We start from the raw sequence: 17,947 nt of genomic DNA on the forward strand, positions 1-17,947 counted from the left end.
TTAATTTAATGGACGTAAACAATACAATATATGATGCTCCATAACATTATTAGTAGATGTAGGCAGGTTTGAGTATTAGTGCCAAGTGAGCTCCACAGATAACTATCGCCATCTAGTGTAATTATAAGGGATGGTTCAAGGTGTCTTCATCCATTTTCCTGCATAATGTAATCACACAGGTATCTTCCTTTCATTTCCAAACAGGCAGAGGAGTGAGGAGTGAGGAGGGAGCCATCAGCACTGCCCTCTTTTCACTTAGGATGCATAAGTGCCCCTCACAGACAGACATAATAACATTGGTTATATAAATGGCTGATATTTTTAATGCTGATTTTTTTTAGTGAGGACTGAAAGCAAAAAACAGCTGCAGCTTATTAGCTTCTCTACCCATCAGAGACACTATAACAGAAAGAGCCAAATACATTATTCATTCTGCTATTTAAATTAGCATGATAAGCAATCATGTAATATCACCTGCGGTCTTTTTGGAAAGTATCAGATAAAGTCTGGACTGTCTCCCAAAACAAGGAGGCATAAATAAACAGCTGCGGTGTTTCTGTACACTGTGCATCTTGGCCAGATTGCACTTCAAACTTCTGCACAAGTATCATCAGTGCTCAAACTGGCATGTCTGGCCAAGATGGGCCACTTGACAGTTTGCACACCAAACACATTTCTTGATCCGGTGGCGGTGGAGCTGAACTAGAAGATTATTTTACATCTTGTAAACAAGCGATAAAGACTCTGCATTTCACAACACCAGATAATTTGTTTTCTTTATGTAATCAAAAATAGATAAAAAATACACTGCTCACCTCGTATCAGACTTAGCTGAGGTGCTTGAGCTAAAAAAATATCAAACTGAATGAAAAAAGCAACCGCACACTCAAATCTGTGCAAGGATCTTTTTTAATTAGCGAGCTTTCGGTCCGAGACTTTCTTCAAGGCATGAACAGGTAGCAAGTGGATGTAACACCGTGAACAAACACCTTGCTGTCTCACAGAGGATTTCTCTGAAAGATATTCACAGATGAAATCATCAAACTATAGGAGGCTGAGATTATACCCTTTATAATGAGACGGTGAAGCAGTTCGATAGGGAGTTATCTTTTAAATAGTTTGGCTTTTAAGGATCCAATTCACCCTAAACCTCAAGTAATTGGTCACAAAAACACTTCAAAGATTGGTTTGCATAGACAAATGAACATAACAGATTAAATTAATTAAAAGAAACAAACATATTTTTACCTCCCCCTGTTACTAGCCTAAATTTAATCATGGACAGACATAGGGGGCCAGTGAAGTCTTTATGAGCTGCAGCTTGTCAGTTGGCTCCTTTGAATTATATCTGAAGTGTTGCTTCAGTACCACACAGCGATCATTTTAAAAATCACATCTTTTCAGTCCATATGCCCTCCATCAGCTCTGTCCCAAATATAGAGCTAAGTATGAAGCTACAAGAGTGTGATAATATTAGTCAGTGATTGTCTCCCTTGGAGGCGAATCGTTGGAGTGAATCCATCATGATTCTGCAGGATGTTATCTGCTCTGAAATGTCCAACCATATTAATATAACGGGTGCTGAGGTACTCATGGACAAGATAATTCAATTTAATTTTACATTTGCATTTATTTCACTCATTTCAATATATTATCTGTACTAAGTGTGAAGGGTTAGGATAAAAAGTTTTATTCTGATGTACATATTTAAGTCAGCGTAACTTCTATTTTCAGAAGGGATTTTATAAACTGGGGGGTGGATGTCAGTTCCTCTCAGATCACTTTGCTTCTTCACATCAAACACAACATCATAGCAATGAGTCTTTTATAATACTGATGTTTCTACTTTCTCATCAGTGTCTAAATAAACTAATGTAATAATATCAAACTAAGTGGCAATTTGTTGCCCCATAGCCGCATGTGCGCCCGACAGAGTATGAAAGTAGAAGTCAGGGAATATTAGGGTTTTGTTGATTGAAGAGTATGTGCAAAATATAAAATGTTAGTCAGACACAATTCAGCTGTTACTATTTAACGTTATCATGTTGCTGTAGTGCCACCTGCAGGGAAAATGTTGTGAAATTCGGAGAAAAATTGTTGTGGCATTTTCTGTCAAAAAGGCCAAGTCTACAAAATTATACAAAAATACAACCAGCTGGAAAATGATGTGGAAAAATAAACACATGAATGACTTCATGTGTTTATTTTGTAAGACAGACTCCTCAAAACTGGGAATGGGTATGGCAGTTTGTATATGGCCACATGGTGGCACAACTGAGTCCAGATTCACATCAAAAACAAACTTGCTCCTTGGCCAGTGGCCTTCATTTTTTTTCATCAAATTTCACTGAAATCTGTCAAGTTTTTTTTTTTTTTTTTAATCTTGTTTTTGAAGCAAACTGAACTGAAAACATTAAGTCCTTGGAGGAGATAATTAGGAGTTCTGAGGAGAAAAACACACTAAACTGAAATCAACATGCAGCAAACATCAGGCAACAACAAACCTCATGATCAATTAGTTTCAGCTAATTGTAGCCTGTTTGAATTCTCCTGCTGCTTTGTCCAAACCCTCACACTGTTTACTCTTAAAGGCCTAATAATCTTACAAGTCCACATGCTTTTTAATCTGAGAAAAAAATTGTAAAAGAAGTCACTGTATTCTAAGGAAAAGCAGCAAAACATACTGTATATACAAAGGTGTTTTATATTTCCTGCTTTTTTTCAAGCACCTACACATGAACATGATAAACAAAAAGTATAACTGAAGTGCAACTGATATTTCAATATCCCTTTCTATTGCTAAAACCAATCAGTCAGGATGGAACTGTTTTATAGATTTTGTTTTAAAAGTCACCCACCAATAGGCAGCCCTCAGTCCTGTTGTTTTCTAAAAACAATCAGGCTAAACTCTTAATTGAATGAGTAGCTTGATTAGTCATTTCGTTTTTCAAACAGCATGTTGTTCTCAGTTTAGCTGCACTGAAGTCCTCGGAGTCTGCAGCAATGATTAAGACCTATACAAATAAACCAGCCGTGGCTTGACTCTCACTGAAATTAAATGTCAAAACAATTTGAGAGGTGGGACACTGTCATTTCGCAAAAAACTTCACTGGAGCCACCAAGGCTTCTGAGCACTATCATCTGGAGAAGCATGACATTTGTTTTAAATAGATAAGAGTTGAAGGGTTGATATGAACTCCCCCTGGGTGCAGTAGCTGAAAAGCTTATTAGCCCCTTCTCTTTTTTTTCCCATCAATGGCATTTAGTTTAACCCAACTTTGACACAAAAGAGCACACTCAAATGAAAATTAAACAGCTATTAGTTTATGTATTGGGCTGATTGTAAAAAGGGTTTCTCTGTTTTGTTTGCTATTGCAAACTGCAAGTTAAGCAGTAAACAATCCACTCATGTCAATGCCGCTTTCTGAAGAGCCGTACTCGCATATTAAAAACAACACAAGTAATTACACAATTAAAAACCTATAAAACAATGATAGTAAGCTGCATAGATTTGTCCAGTAAATCTGTGCACCGGTTTTCAAATTTGAGTTATTGTTTTTTGAAAGCCTGCAAATTATTCTGCAAATTCCAAAATGGGAATTTGGTTTGTTTCCTTTCAGGCTTGTTTGGCTGATTCCAGATAATTGCACCTCATACAAGAGAGAAGCATTTTTGTCTGTGGAGGTTTCCAGGAGAGGTCGGACCCATTTCTAATAAGCCTTAATTGTCTGAACTTATGACCGGTGGATGAGCCCACCTAAGGAGCTCAGTGTGATGCAGAATTAAAGAAAACTATCAATACATTCATGTTTAGTTCTGTACATAATGGTGTCAAATCAACCAGTTTCAAAAGTCTTTATACAGTCAATGAAATACATATCATCTTTATCTTTAGTCACATATACAACACATACTAAAAAAGAGTAATAATCGATAGCGAATTTGTTATTCATGTATTCATGTTTAAGTAGTTGGAGAGTGAGTGGAATCAGACTCACGGTTGATATGCGAGTCTGATTCTTGAGTGTAATGGTACACAAATATGTGAGCACTGTCAGGAGAAAGCTACATAAAAACACCCCTTTTAGTGAAAATTTATAGCTGCGATACCAAAAGTTGTCAGTTTCAATTCAGCTCCACCGAACGACTTGGGCAATAAAGCTGTGAAAATATTGGGCAGGAAAGGGAAAGGCGTAAAGAGATATACGACTCAGGGAAAGTATATTTGCGGAGAGAAAGAAAACAGCAGCAAAATAAATGTCCATCCGTTCCTCCGTGAAATACCACTTTGACAGGAGCTCAGGCAAAGAAAAGCACAACAAAAATGGAAAAGTCTTCTGGCCTTGACACAAATTGGGTAGCTTGATGTTGTCAAAATAGTGTCACAAACCAATGCGTTGAAATGTGGCGGCAGCATCACCAGCTCATTAAAACAAGCAAACATAACTCAACATGATTTACCATTTATGAAAGACAAATATGCAAAAACTAGTGTCAGATTGTGGCCGTGCTGAAAAGGAGACAAACAAAGACATAAACATGGAGCAAAAACACTACCGACAACTGAAAAGTATTTAAGTGTACTGAAAATTCAGTTGAAATATATCAGCTCATTGTGTGTTAATGCGACTGTCTGCAGATCTGGATGTTTTCAGATACTATTTGTAGATGATGATAGGCACACCTGAGACTTTCCCTCAAAGGTCAAATTTAGCCCCAATTTGATTTGAGAAAGCCAGCCAAGTGTCTGCTCTCTCTCTCTCTCTCTCTCTCTCTCTCTCTCTCTCTCTCTGTGTGTGTGTGTGTGTGTGTGTGCCTGCCAAATTCTCCCAGAGTGCATGTTAGGGAGATCAGCTTTGCTCCAGTAAAATGTGTGGGCTGAAAATAGGCCTGATCGAAGAATAGTGTTTCATATTACATTGCACAGGAGACCCATGCAGCTAAAGCTCTTACTGATGTCCTCTTCAGGTCTCTAGACTGAGGTCTCCACTTCTCCTGAACAGCACACAGTAGACTCTTATAGGACACCGGTCAAGGTCACATTATCACCACACTCAACTAGTCGAAGCCGAGGACAGTGAAATGCACAAATATTAAACGTTCTGCCCCAGAGAGCCTCAATTAATGGATTATGTCAACTTTATTGTTTGTGTTGTTGTTTTTTTTGGCTCATGGCCTTAAATAGTAATATATTATTTTTAGGTTATTATAGTAATATAACATATTTCTTTGTTTTGTTGTACTACGAATGTTTAAGTTATGAGTTTATTATTTCTCAAGTCTACATTGTGAGTCATAAACATTTTGGTCCCTTGAGCAACACAGTTCCTGTTTTTTTTTTTGTGGCAATGTTTTTCTTTTTGTATTTAAATTTATCATCCGAGTATGACTTTGCCTCTTATGCTTGTGCCTTGAAAGCCATTAAAAATAATCAAAGAAGCCACAAGCACCATAAACATAGTAATGGGCATTTAGTGGGCAGGCCCACCTGGGAGCGGACTGGATGGACATTATTGCTACAGTTGAGTCACAGTTATCTGGGATGTGCGCCAAGGCTGGCAGCCCAGTGCTGGATATCTCTGCTGTGGCAGGTCCACAGTTTTCTCCCTCCAAGCAGCTAATGTACCCACCACCAAAAGCATTACCACTCCCCCCACCACCCCCATCCACAAGACCCACATATCTGGGTCTTTCACACATAATGCTTCGCCTGCAGCAAGAATGTTTTTGAAAGGCAAGGTGAATAGTCAATGACATCTAAAGATAACCACCTTCAGCTAAGTGATTCTGGAAATGGAGCAAAAAAAACCCATTCTAAACAGAAAAAGCCACAAGTGTAAATCTTTTTTGTTCTACTGAACTTTTGAATAAGTGGCAGTGGGGCGTCCTGGGTTAGTGGTGTGTGACTTCTAAACTTAATGCCATAGATTTGAAACCAGCCAGTTTTTCCTTTCCTTTGTCTTGCTGTAATGTGTACTGTCCAAATATAATCTTCACTACAAGTTGCAATGTATTTCTTTGAACTGTACATGCTAAAGCATTTAGGACGAAGTAGGCTGTAATCAAATAACATTCAATTGTGGTATAACGTAGCTATAAAGCCTCTCAGTTGTTGTCAGCAATATGAGACACACAGTAGTTATGATTTGAAAGTTGTATCATGAAGCAAAACAACCAGGAGTGAAAAGCTAGACTGAAGCAGTCAGACAAGCATTCATACTCCCAGTGGTCAGGAGGCTCATTATCCCCTGTGAAGCTCACATAGTTAGAGGAAAAGTGAACTCTCATCCTGCTATAATGAGTCTGGCATTCCACTAGAGACTTTGGCATTAAACTGTCCAACTTGGATTGAGGCAACCACCCTGTTGCTCTGCTGCTGACTGAGAGAGGTGCCTCTGGCGTCCTTGGATGGGCTGTTAGGTATCTACTGCCAGGCATCATTGCTTCCACTGCTCTGTGTGGTGCAGGCTGACCTCACTTTCACCAAGCATGCTAGATTTTTCTGTTAAGGTCCCTCTGACTTAGTCAAATGCTTGGTTGTTGTCGAATCTTGGTATCTTAGTAAAGTATTTAAATGGAAACTTCGGTGTTTTTCAACCTGGACCCTCGTTTCCCATCTTTTTGTACTAAGTGCCTAATGGGGACAGCAATTTTGGAGCTTGTTTTTGCCATTGACAGGCTCAGATTCTTATTATAAGTGTCTGATAACATTATGGAAAGGACCATACAGAGAAATAAAACGTTCTTCTTTACCTTTTGCTTGATCTTGTCTGTTCATTATTGTGTCTCACCAAGTCTCATTCAACGAGAAGTCTCATTCTGAAATCTTGCGAGAGTTGAGTTGTTGTCAAAATCAGCTAAATAGTCAACCATGACTTTGAAAATCTTTTTGATAACATTAAGCTACGTTTTCTGTACTCCAAAACAACAAGCTCCTCCCAGCTCTCCAACTCTGTCATTACTGAATATTTAGTTGAGTTCGACAACAACTCAACTCTTGCGAGAATTCAGAGCAAGACCTCTCCTTGGGCGAGACTTGGTAATCAAAAAATTGGTCACTTAGACACAAAAAGATGGGAAAATAGGGTCCAGGACGAAAAATACCAAAGTTTCCCTGCAAGAAGAAAATGAGGAGACTGGTAGAATTCACTGTTACAGAACACACTTCTTTCTTTGTTCCTTTTCTTTATAATCCAACTGACTCCCTGGGTATTTGTAACTCATCAGCTACCTGTTTTCTACAACGGCAGAAAACAGTTGGATTCCCAACAGTCATGACAGCAACCTTACCTGCTTTTTGTGTAATAGGTTGTCATGTCTCTTTAGTCTTTTGAGGAGGAAAGCATCCTCAATTTTTTAGAGTTTAATTGTTTTTGGTTACAGTTTGTTGACTGATGTTTGACTTTTCCTGGCTAAAGCACTTTTCTCCATCAGATATTCTTTTTCAGAGATTTTTTTTTTTTTGTTGCTCTTTGCTATTACTACTTATGCTATTTAAATGCTTTTTACTGTGGGTCTAGCTTCTGTTTTCCCAGATTTTATTTGTATCCAACAACTGCTGCTATGCCATACTCACAGTTAGTGAGCTGTATATTGTATATTTAAACGAAAATCTTGATATTCAAATGTCATTGTACTCTTAGTTAAAAATAGAAAATAGACATTTTAATTGATATGTGATCAAAAAGTATTTTATGCACTGCACAGCATAAATATAATGAGAAGAGAAGAGAAGAGAAGAGAAGAGAAGAGAAGAGAAGAGAAGAGAAGAGAAGAGAAGAGAAGAGAAGAGAAGAGTAGAGAAATTTCTAAAATAGCAATTTCTACAAAAAACATCAAGTGCCCAAAAGTTTCTCATAACACTCTATTTATCATGAGCTTTAAACTCAGTAAGAGTTTGAAGTCTTTTCAGTGGCTATTTCCAGCTGTAGAGGAGCCAAACATTATGAAGTCTTTCTTGTCTTTATCAGTACAGGACAGTATGAGCAGAAAGACCAGCAGGTATACTAGTGACCAAACACTTCTGCAAAGTTCAACTGTTTCATCATTTCTGGGTTGACTTCCCCCCCCCCAATTTCACAGAGCAGCATCTGTATGAGACTGTTAGCATGAAGAGTGACCATTGTACAGTGTACTTTGGTTCGTGTGACAATGAAATTTCACAAGAGCTGAAGAGAAAGGTGTGCATACAGATTACAGCATCTAAAGTATCAAGATAAACTGTGCATAAATCTTATAACAACGTGTGTTAGAAATGTATGATGTAAAATAACATACTACAGAAGCAGAGCTCTGTCCTACTTCTGCAATATGAATAACTTTTCCTATTTCTCATCATCTCACCACAAAAAGGTCACTTCATCTGAAACCCTCTCAGCTGGGTGCTTAACTAATCAGATCTCGTTCGGCTTCTTTCTGCTTTGGGAAGACTTTTTCTAAAAGACACTCAATTTTACACGCTCAATTCCCAAAGTTTGTCTCAACCATAGAAAGACATCAGTGTTAAATCTGGAAAATGCTTTGGACCATGGTGAACTGCCAGTCCTGCTAGTGATTGGTTCAGACTACACAAAAACCAAACTGCATTTTTCTTTGCGACATAGTTTGAACTCAATTTCCAGAAGAGACACTGGAAACACAATAAGAAATAAGCGATTTGGGAAACAGGCCACTTTGACAGCAGTGATTACAGTGAAGACGAACCAAACTCAATTATGCTGTTTTGCTACATGTGCTCTCAGGAGCTTGTGTAAAAATTGAAATGTACAAACAATACATCTTAGGGCAATGATAATATTCAAAAATCCAGTTCCCAATAGAGTAGTGACCTTGAACCTCATACTACTTTCTTACTTTTGCTTCTTCTTTTTTATCTGCAGGAAATCTCAAAGTAATATGCTGCAGCTGTAGTATCAGGTCATGAAATACTTTGCACAGTAAATTGTGCTATCAGGTCTGTCTCACTAATGGTCATCCTGGCTATTTTTTTCTGTTACCATGACAACATTTCTCTGCACTCCTCTGCCTCTTGATTGTGTAGAAAATGAACAAGAAGACAAAGGGAAAAATGTCAGAGTCTGAGAAGCGGTGATTGAACACAGACGAACCGTCACCGCTGACTGGCCTACTTTGTCTACAAATTGCTTAAAGGCTCAGCTTGATGTGTGTGAGATGTTGCATATCTCACCAATTTTAGTCTTGGTGTTCTCAGCTATCTATAGTCATAGAAAAGTGTGTCGCTTCATCTCATAGGCCAATCCTTCATTGTCATCCTACATTAATAAAACCAGTCACATGGTGTGAAACTCAGGTCTGGTTTTAAAGGTTCAGTTGGAGGTGCTACCAAACCTTGAAATCTCATACAGTGGTGTGCTGTCAGCAGCATTTTGTGGTTCATCCTTAAAGTTTTAGACAGAAGAGATAGGTCTAATCTTCCCACAATCCCCCAGTGCTTTCTATAACTAGGACAAAAGTGAATGGAAAACAAGCAGACTGGCGATTCACCTGGGCTCTCTCTGGGTCCAAAATCCCTAAATGAAAGCTTACAGCAGTTTGACCAACAATAGTCTGACTTGATAAACAGTCCTCAGCACCTGTTAGCCTGAGGAGGAAGGTAAATATGAAGGCCAAGGCCCATATTTATCATGCGTCTCAGAATCCTTCCTACTTATCACGCTGGAAATTAAACTGGGAATAAAAACAGCTTTACTTAAAATGGTTGTGCATGTTTCTTAAGAGTTGTCAAATGGCCATAACTATCCTTGGCAGTGGCCAATCATCAGATGTTGTGCTTTTTCTACAACTGAGTTGCTGAAATGTTTGCTGGTGCAACTTTGGTTCACTGGTGCTCAACTGGTTCTCAACCCAACTGGTCAAAGCAGATGATTGCCAACCTAGAGCCCGGTTCTGCTTGAGGTTTCTTCCTGTTAAAGGAGAGTTTTTCCTTGCCACTGTGGCCAAGTGGTGCTCACGAGGGAATGTTGGGTCTCTGTAAATTAAAGAGTATGGTCTAGCCCTGCTCTATGTGCAAAATGCCCTGAGATGACTTTTGTTGTGATTTGGCGCTATATATATATATTGATTTGAATTGGTGTTACATAAATCATTGTGTCCTGTGACAGTGTATTAACCAAGTGGCAACTACCATGGTTTTAGGCCATATTCAGACCAAATCACACAGTGCAGCGAAAACACCAGTCCTCCCATTCATTTGAATGGGGGTGGTGCGATTTGGCTGCGGGTGTTTTGGCCGCAGTGGTGCTGCACTGGACTGCAGCTGGAAAGTTAAACCAGAGTCAACTTTTGGAGAAATGCAACCTGACGTCACTGTGACAGAAGGCCAATGCGGAAGTACCTTATAGTGCAATGCCACCGATGGCGCCAATCCACTTCCATTCAAAAAGCGTCATCTTCTCTCTAGAAATACTAAGTCAATCATATTTTTTCAACGCGTCATTAAAGTCTCTATTGCTAAATTGGGGTCCTCTAATAAGTGTAATAGTGGTCATTTTGGAAATTATTGCTCCCTGGCTCTGGGACTCTCACTGAGTCAGACTTTTGTTGTAATATTTTGGTAAGTTTAATGTTACTTGATTACAATACCTGCCCTGTTAGCACATTAGCCCAAGTGTGCACTGCACAGTGTTTCCAGTAAGCTAGCCCCAAGGTAGTGGGGCGTGTTTCCAGAGCATGAAAGGCAAAACCCCACACTCCTTATTTGGAAGGTCCTGGCTCCAAATGGAAAAGATGGCGCAGACCATAAGCTGCAACTCTGGGCTTCAAAGTGGCTCCATCTATATGTCTATCTTTATATACAGTCTATGGTATTAACTTATTAACCAGGGCATGGATACATTTTCAAATGCCTATCTAATCCAGTACAGTGCAAATCAGTTTTGGTTGCATGTTTCAAATTAAACAGTGTTTTCTTGCAAATAAATTTGTGTTACATTCAGCGTCACTCACCAAAATGCATTTTTATGTATAATTGATGCCTTACAAATGTTTTGACTTTGCAAGACAAGAAAATTTTGAAAACTGCATTGTTTACATCCATGTTTACAAGTTTGTAGTCTTCTTCGCTGCTTTTGCTTGTGCATTGCTATGTTTATTTGTCTGCAACTGTTGATAAGCATTAAAACCAGCAGCAGGAATGTGTATAACATCCAACATATGCTTACAAGCATGATACAGACATAAAAGGAACTCACTTGTAAAAGCATTGATCCATAGCGCTACTAATGGTCAAAAACTCCACAAGATACCTTTAAAGCGAATGTAGATCAGGACTAGATTAACCAGTCCTAGATAGAAAGATTATACCCTTTTCCTTGCCTCTTAAATTGTGTTTGTATCTACTCTCACTACACATGTCGTCTCACATTAGAACAATGAGTGGTTCATACAGTATCAAGAGAATCTGGAGATGAAAAGAAACCACAGAGTTGATAAAGTCAAATCAGAAGGTCATGTACATTTGCTTGTGTGTCTCACTTTGAAGTGGAATGCTTCAAGCCACGCCAGCATAAATAACTCATACAGCTGTGAGGCCGTAACACTGGGGTCACATGACACGACTGGCTGCATAACACCTACTGCTTTATACTGGTCCCGCAACCTGTTTCACAGGAATTCTATTGTGACTTAAATCCTTTAAAACAATGAAATGTGCCAGAAATTTAATCAGAAAATGACTGAAATGTTTAATTTGACACAAATTAACAAGAAGTAGCTTATATAACTGAATGGTACTTTGGTCATCAAGTGTCCTAAAAACCTTTCCAAACACTGTGATAATAGAGCATGATGCAGCAATGAACAGTGATATTTCAGAATGGGAAAGGTCAGCGTGCTAACTGCAAGACTTCCCCAGAGAAATATTTGCTACTAGTTTATACCATCATAGCTCTATTTTTGGTGATTTTCATATTTTTACTTAAAGTAAAATATTACTATAGATGGTTGTCAATGAGTTTACAATATGTTCTACTTATCTTTACTGAAAACTTTATGGTACATAAACAGTACACACAACAAATTTATTTTCGGTAAAACACTGCAACTGGTCAACAGAAAATTACTGGGTGGATGTTTACAGGGAGGGATCCTGTATGTCCAGTATGAAATCAAATAATTAGTTATTTCTTGAGTAGAGGGATTGTGTATTAATCTTTAGGGAGAAAATAAGGACCTACTTGTCAAGTGAGAATGTTATATAACCTTATTCTGTAAATTACACCTTTGAAAATTTGATTCCTGTCAACCTGTTCAACACACTGATGTTAAAAGCCATTGCTTACAAAGAACAGATAAATATAGAGCCCTAATGAGCAGAATTAGACTTGACTGACCTGGAATACAAGCAGGCACAGAAGACAGATGTAACAGATGCAGTTTTAGTGTAGATCAAAGCCTTTGTCAAAGTCAAGTTAAAATTTCGAATATTCAGCTTTTCCCACTATTAAGATAACTGAGGTAACGTCAAAACCTCTTCAGTATACTGTCACACAATTGACACTGGATGTAAATGCTAATGTGATTCACCATACATGTCTTTCACAGTTTTGACTGCACCATTGCAGACTGTAATCTAGTCTAACATTTTAATTGGCCTGATCCTTTAGTCTATACAAAAGTGGAAGTATAATTAAAGACCTTGGGACTACCTGCTTAAAGGATACACAATTTTTCAGGTCTGTCCTAAAACAAGCGTCAGGTACCCAAATGAACATTGGCACATTGCTGCAATCATTCCTCCTATTCATACTGACCATTAAGGGATCCCTTCATAATGCACTTTCAATGTAATTATGGTGGACAAAATCAACAGCCCTCCTTTGTGCAAAGATGTATTTAAAAGTTTACTTGAAGCTAATATGAGGCTTCAGCTTCCCACATAAGTCAAATCAAGTCAATATATTTCAAAGTTACAGTCTTTTTAGTGCCTGTAGTGCCACCACCCCATACAAAGGGCAGAAGATTGTATTTGGCACTGGAAATCTTTAAAGGGATGTTACAAAAAGCAAGTCAGCGGTCTGGAGTATGTGCACAAAAAGGTGATATTTATGAACAAAAATATTAATCAAACAGAGGTAAAAATAAACCCTGGGATATTCATCAAATAACTTAAACCAAAGCAAACAAACAAAGAAAATCTGCAGCTTCACAGCAAGCTGCCAGTTACTCTCTTCCCTACTCCGTCTCAACTAACCAGTGACTGGCCTTTTACCTTCTCAGCCACACCTAACTGGAACGTACCATATACTCAGGTTACTATAGGGTGAGCTAGACTGATACCAAGCCCTCAAAACATACAGAACAACACTGATATAGCATTTCTACTACTGCTGACAATCACAATTTCCGATGGTTACACACACACATACACACACAGAGCTATGAGTGCACCAAATTATACAGAATGTCATTTACTACAGAACATTTTTATCCTTCCTTCCTCAACTTGATAGTGTAGTGACTCACTGCTTAGTGCAGCTAATGATGCACACCTGTTGCCACTACCACTGATTAAGCAGATGATCTGAACCACCATCACAAAACTCTCAAAGAATAATCACAACAGGACTGAAGTCCTTCGACAGATTATAACATTGTGAAACAAAAAATACTCAGCTGAAACCCGTATTCCATTATTTGTGTAATATGACTAATAAATTAACAGAAATACTGGAGTGAAATTAGTGATTTAACACAGAAACATTAATGTTGGGAACCGGGTCCCAGTGAAGAGGGAGAGGATCAGTGCTGAAGTCCCTCTTTTTGTTACGATCCTTCCACTGCAGCTCAACAGGAAAACACTGTCCGTTAAGATAAGAGGGATTTCTTTTACTAAAAACACTGTAGCTGTGAAAGATATCCACTTTATTTGACTAACTCAGATGGCTGAAGCCTCATATTATCTTTAGATAAACGTTTAAATACCTTTTAATACCTCAAAACTAGGACTGTGGATTTTGTCCCCATCACTTACATTATAAGCACAGAGGATATATTCTATTGGCCAGTATGAACAGGAGAAATGATTACAGCTAGCAGAACCTCTTTCAATGATCATATGAGAACCTGACTTTAGTTTTAAGACAGATTTGAAAAATTGTGAACCCGTTCTTTAAGGAATACAGTACAGAAAATGCTCTATTTTCAGCCAAATTGTGAAAATTAATATAAATTTCTAATATATACAGCATTATTTAGGAGTACTGATTTTATTACTTTTGGCAAACAACAATATATAATATGAATTCCTTACTATTTGAAGTAACAAAATAAATCATAACACACTAATATCACAATATCCATACAGGTGGGTTTCTTTCAGGGAGGAATCTCCGCCAGCACATTGGAGCTACAGACTAATTTTTTGTCTCACAGTCTTATTACTCAAATGTAACAGAAAGGGATTACATTAAAATTCCCCACTGTGTGAGCATTTAATTAGGCTCCCTCTCTGTCAGAGCAGAATTATAGCACTCTCGTCTGCCCACCTGCTCCCACCCAAAGGATGGCACAGAATGAAAAACTTTTGGCAAGATCTACAAGAGTCATGCAGCTGTCAGTTGTGCTGTGTAGTGCAAAATGTTGAAATTTTGCTATTTGATAACATAAGTCTCTGAGCAGTCTTGCAAAAAAGTATGTTACATTTTTCTGCTTCAAAAACCCTTTAACGGGGCATAAATAAAACCGACTATAATTAATTTTAAGATTTCATTTACAGGCAGAGCTAAAAATAAGACTATTTTTTGTTGTTTTTGAGTATGATGTATGACAATTGGAAGTACTCCACATAACGAAGCTGTAAAGAACTAGTTTTTTTTTCTGTATTGTATGAGTGGTGGTGACTCATCATTTGTTCACAGGGTGTAAATAACACTGACCAGCTCTACAGTGAGAATGCTGAGCTGGTGGAGGGTATAAACAGCAACAAAACTATAACATATTTATTTCACCTGGCAGTTATTCATTATTTTACACTTTGCAATGTATCATTTAAATTAAATGTCACTGTCTGAAGTGTATATGGTCCTAATAAAGATGTGTGTGTGTTTTCACTTTAAAAGGAACTCTTGAGTTTCATCCTCACGGACGTGCAAACTATTTATAGGAAACTTTAAAGATGCACAAAGACGAGACAAGCAAAAACTCCCCTGACGGCCAACTGTAAATAAAAGTAGCCTCCCATGGCTAAGATGATTCAACATCAAACAAAAAAAGAGTGAGATTTCTCAAGTGGCAGATGGTAAGCCTCCTTTCACTAATCATAATTTTAGATAAAAAAGGTTTCTCTAAAAATAAATCGCCAACAAGCTTTTTGCAGATCCGTGCTTGTCAAAGTCCTTCATCATCTGTTACTGTTTGTAAACGATAAGTAATTAATAGCTGAGGGTGTAAGGTTGACACACTGTCTGTTGCATGAAATGAGCACTGGAATAAAGTGCATATGATTACAGTAAATTTAAGAAGATCTGTATTTTGTGCATTACCAGAATTACAAAGATGAATTCTCCCCAGATCTGCATGTTTGTTGGGGTGGATGAACCTTTCAATTAATGTTTTCTTAGATATCACAGTGTTAAACTGTACTCAGAGGTGAAAATAACAGAGGCCACGAGGGTTATAGCTCTAACTTAAACTACTATACTGTCTATAAGCATATTCTCATTGGATTAATTTGAAAAAACACGTGAAATCTGGTTTTCAAGATACCTTTTGTCATGTATCAAAGTGTTAGTATACATATAAATACAGATCTATTCACGCAGTTTGAGTTAGATGAAAAATTGCGTTTTGTGTTTCTCAACTACTGAAATGAAAACATAACGGCATGTTTTGCTGCTATGTTTACATGATGTGAACAATCACTTTGTAGTATCATTGATTACTTTGAGTTGTTTTCTAGTGTTACTGCCTTTATGTAAAAGTCTTCTCAGTTAATTTGGGAATGACGGCAGGATCCAGGCCTGTGTTTCGGATTTTCAAAATAACTTTTGTTTATATGTGGATCACAGGTTGTACCCTTAAAGACTCATCACAACAACAACAACAACAACAATAACAATAATAATAATAATAATAATAATAATAAACATAGTTACAAAGTACACAGTCACAGTAAAAAAACAACATAAATAAAAACATAGAACATAGGACGCGATAAAACAGTGAGTATAAAAAGAACAGGTAAAATAGACAGACAGCAACAGATTTACCGTAGAAAAGCCTTTCCATAAAAGTAAGTATTGAGGATTGATTTAAAAGACGATACTGAGTTCGCTAACCTGAGTTCATCAGATAGGGAGTTCCATAGCAGCGGTGCTCTAACCGAAATCGCATGTTTCCTTTAGTAACAATGTGGGCTGTGGGACAGTAAGAAGGGTCCTACCTGAGTAATGCAGGGGGCGGCTAGGCTCATAGGGTACAAGTAAATCTATGACATAAGTGGGAGCAAGCCCACGTAGTGCTTTAAAAGTGAGAGATGGCTTTTTGGCTGAGCCCCAAGTACAGAGAATAACAATAATCCAGATGTGATGAAATAAAAACATGGATGAATTTTTCAAGGTTCGCTTGGGTTAAAAAATGTTTAACTTTTGCAATATTCCTGAGTTGGATGAAGCATGATTGCACTACTTTCTTTATTTGGATGTCGAAAAAAGCTCCGAGCCAAAAATCACACCCAAATTGCAGGCAGAGTGCTTGATATTAGCAGACAGGTCACCAAGATTATTTTTCAAGTCACAGATCAGGTTTGGGGGGCCAAATAACAGCACTTCAGATTTGGACTCATTTAGCTGGAGGAAGTTTTGTGACATCTAGCATTTTATGTTAGAGAGACAAGACGTAACCTGAGAAATTTTATCACTACCAGTCAGCGGAACATAAAGCTGGGTGTCATCTGCATAACAGTGAAAGTTAACATTGTGCCTACGGATTATCTCACTCAGAGGGAGCATATATAGCATAAATGACACTGGACCAAGAACTGACCCTTGGGGGCCGCCACGTGAGAGGGGGGCTGGGGATGAGGAGAATTCTCCCATTACAACAGAGAAAGATCTGTCAGGGAGGTAGGAGCGAAACCAAGCAAGTGCAGTGTCCTTAATACCAACATAGTTTTCAAGGTGATTAATGAGAATATTGTAGTCAACCGTATCAAAGGCAGAACTCAAATCAAGTAAAATTAAAATTGAAGCATCTCCAGAATCAGTGGTGAGCAGTCAGTCATTAATAATTCAAATAAGATAAAAAAGACAAGTTTAAGATTGGTCTAAAATTGTTGAAAACAAGAGGGTCATGTATGGGTTTCTTCAGGAGAGGTCAAACTATTGCATGTTTAAAAGCAGATGGAACAGAGACCGAGGATGGTGAGCAGTTGGTAAAAGCGAGAATTTGTGGGCCAACAGTCTGAAATATTTCTGTCAGAAATCTAGTTGGGAAAATATCTAATTGACAAGTGGTCGAATTTAAGTGTGTGATTAGCTCATCTAATTCGGTCAGTGAAATTTGCTTGAACTGAGAAAAAACTGCAGAGGATTTAGTGCAGATTAGGAGCTTACTGGTCACAGGTGTAATATGGAGCCTGATATCATCTATTTTATTTATGAAATGATGGAGAAACTGCTCACATGTGTCCTTGGACGCTTCTAAATGCTGGTTTGGAGGAGGGTTGACTACTGAGTTTATTGCTTGGAATAAAACCCTAGGGTTGTGACAGTTATTCGTAATTCAATTTGAGAAAAATGAATACCTTGCTTATTTCACCGCCTGCAAGTAGGCATCAAGCTTTGAAGAATATCAAGAGTTTATCTTTTTTCCATTTTCTTTCAGCTCTCCAACATTGTGTAGTCATTTAGCCACGGTAGGGCGTTAGGTTTTGTAAAATAAAGGGATATAAGGTTGTAACGTGAATGTAAAGCAATTGCACACAGCTCCC

General features: G+C 38.0%; 1 protein-coding gene across 3 annotated transcripts in view; it reads right to left on the bottom strand.

Moving 5' to 3' along the window:
* Positions 1-17,947, bottom strand: part of mrtfbb (myocardin related transcription factor Bb) — an 80,026-nt gene that overhangs the window by 23,058 nt on the left and 39,021 nt on the right. The window lies entirely within an intron of this gene.

This window comes from Thunnus albacares, chromosome 17, assembly GCF_914725855.1.
Source record: "Thunnus albacares chromosome 17, fThuAlb1.1, whole genome shotgun sequence".
NCBI lineage: Eukaryota > Metazoa > Chordata > Actinopteri > Scombriformes > Scombridae > Thunnus > Thunnus albacares.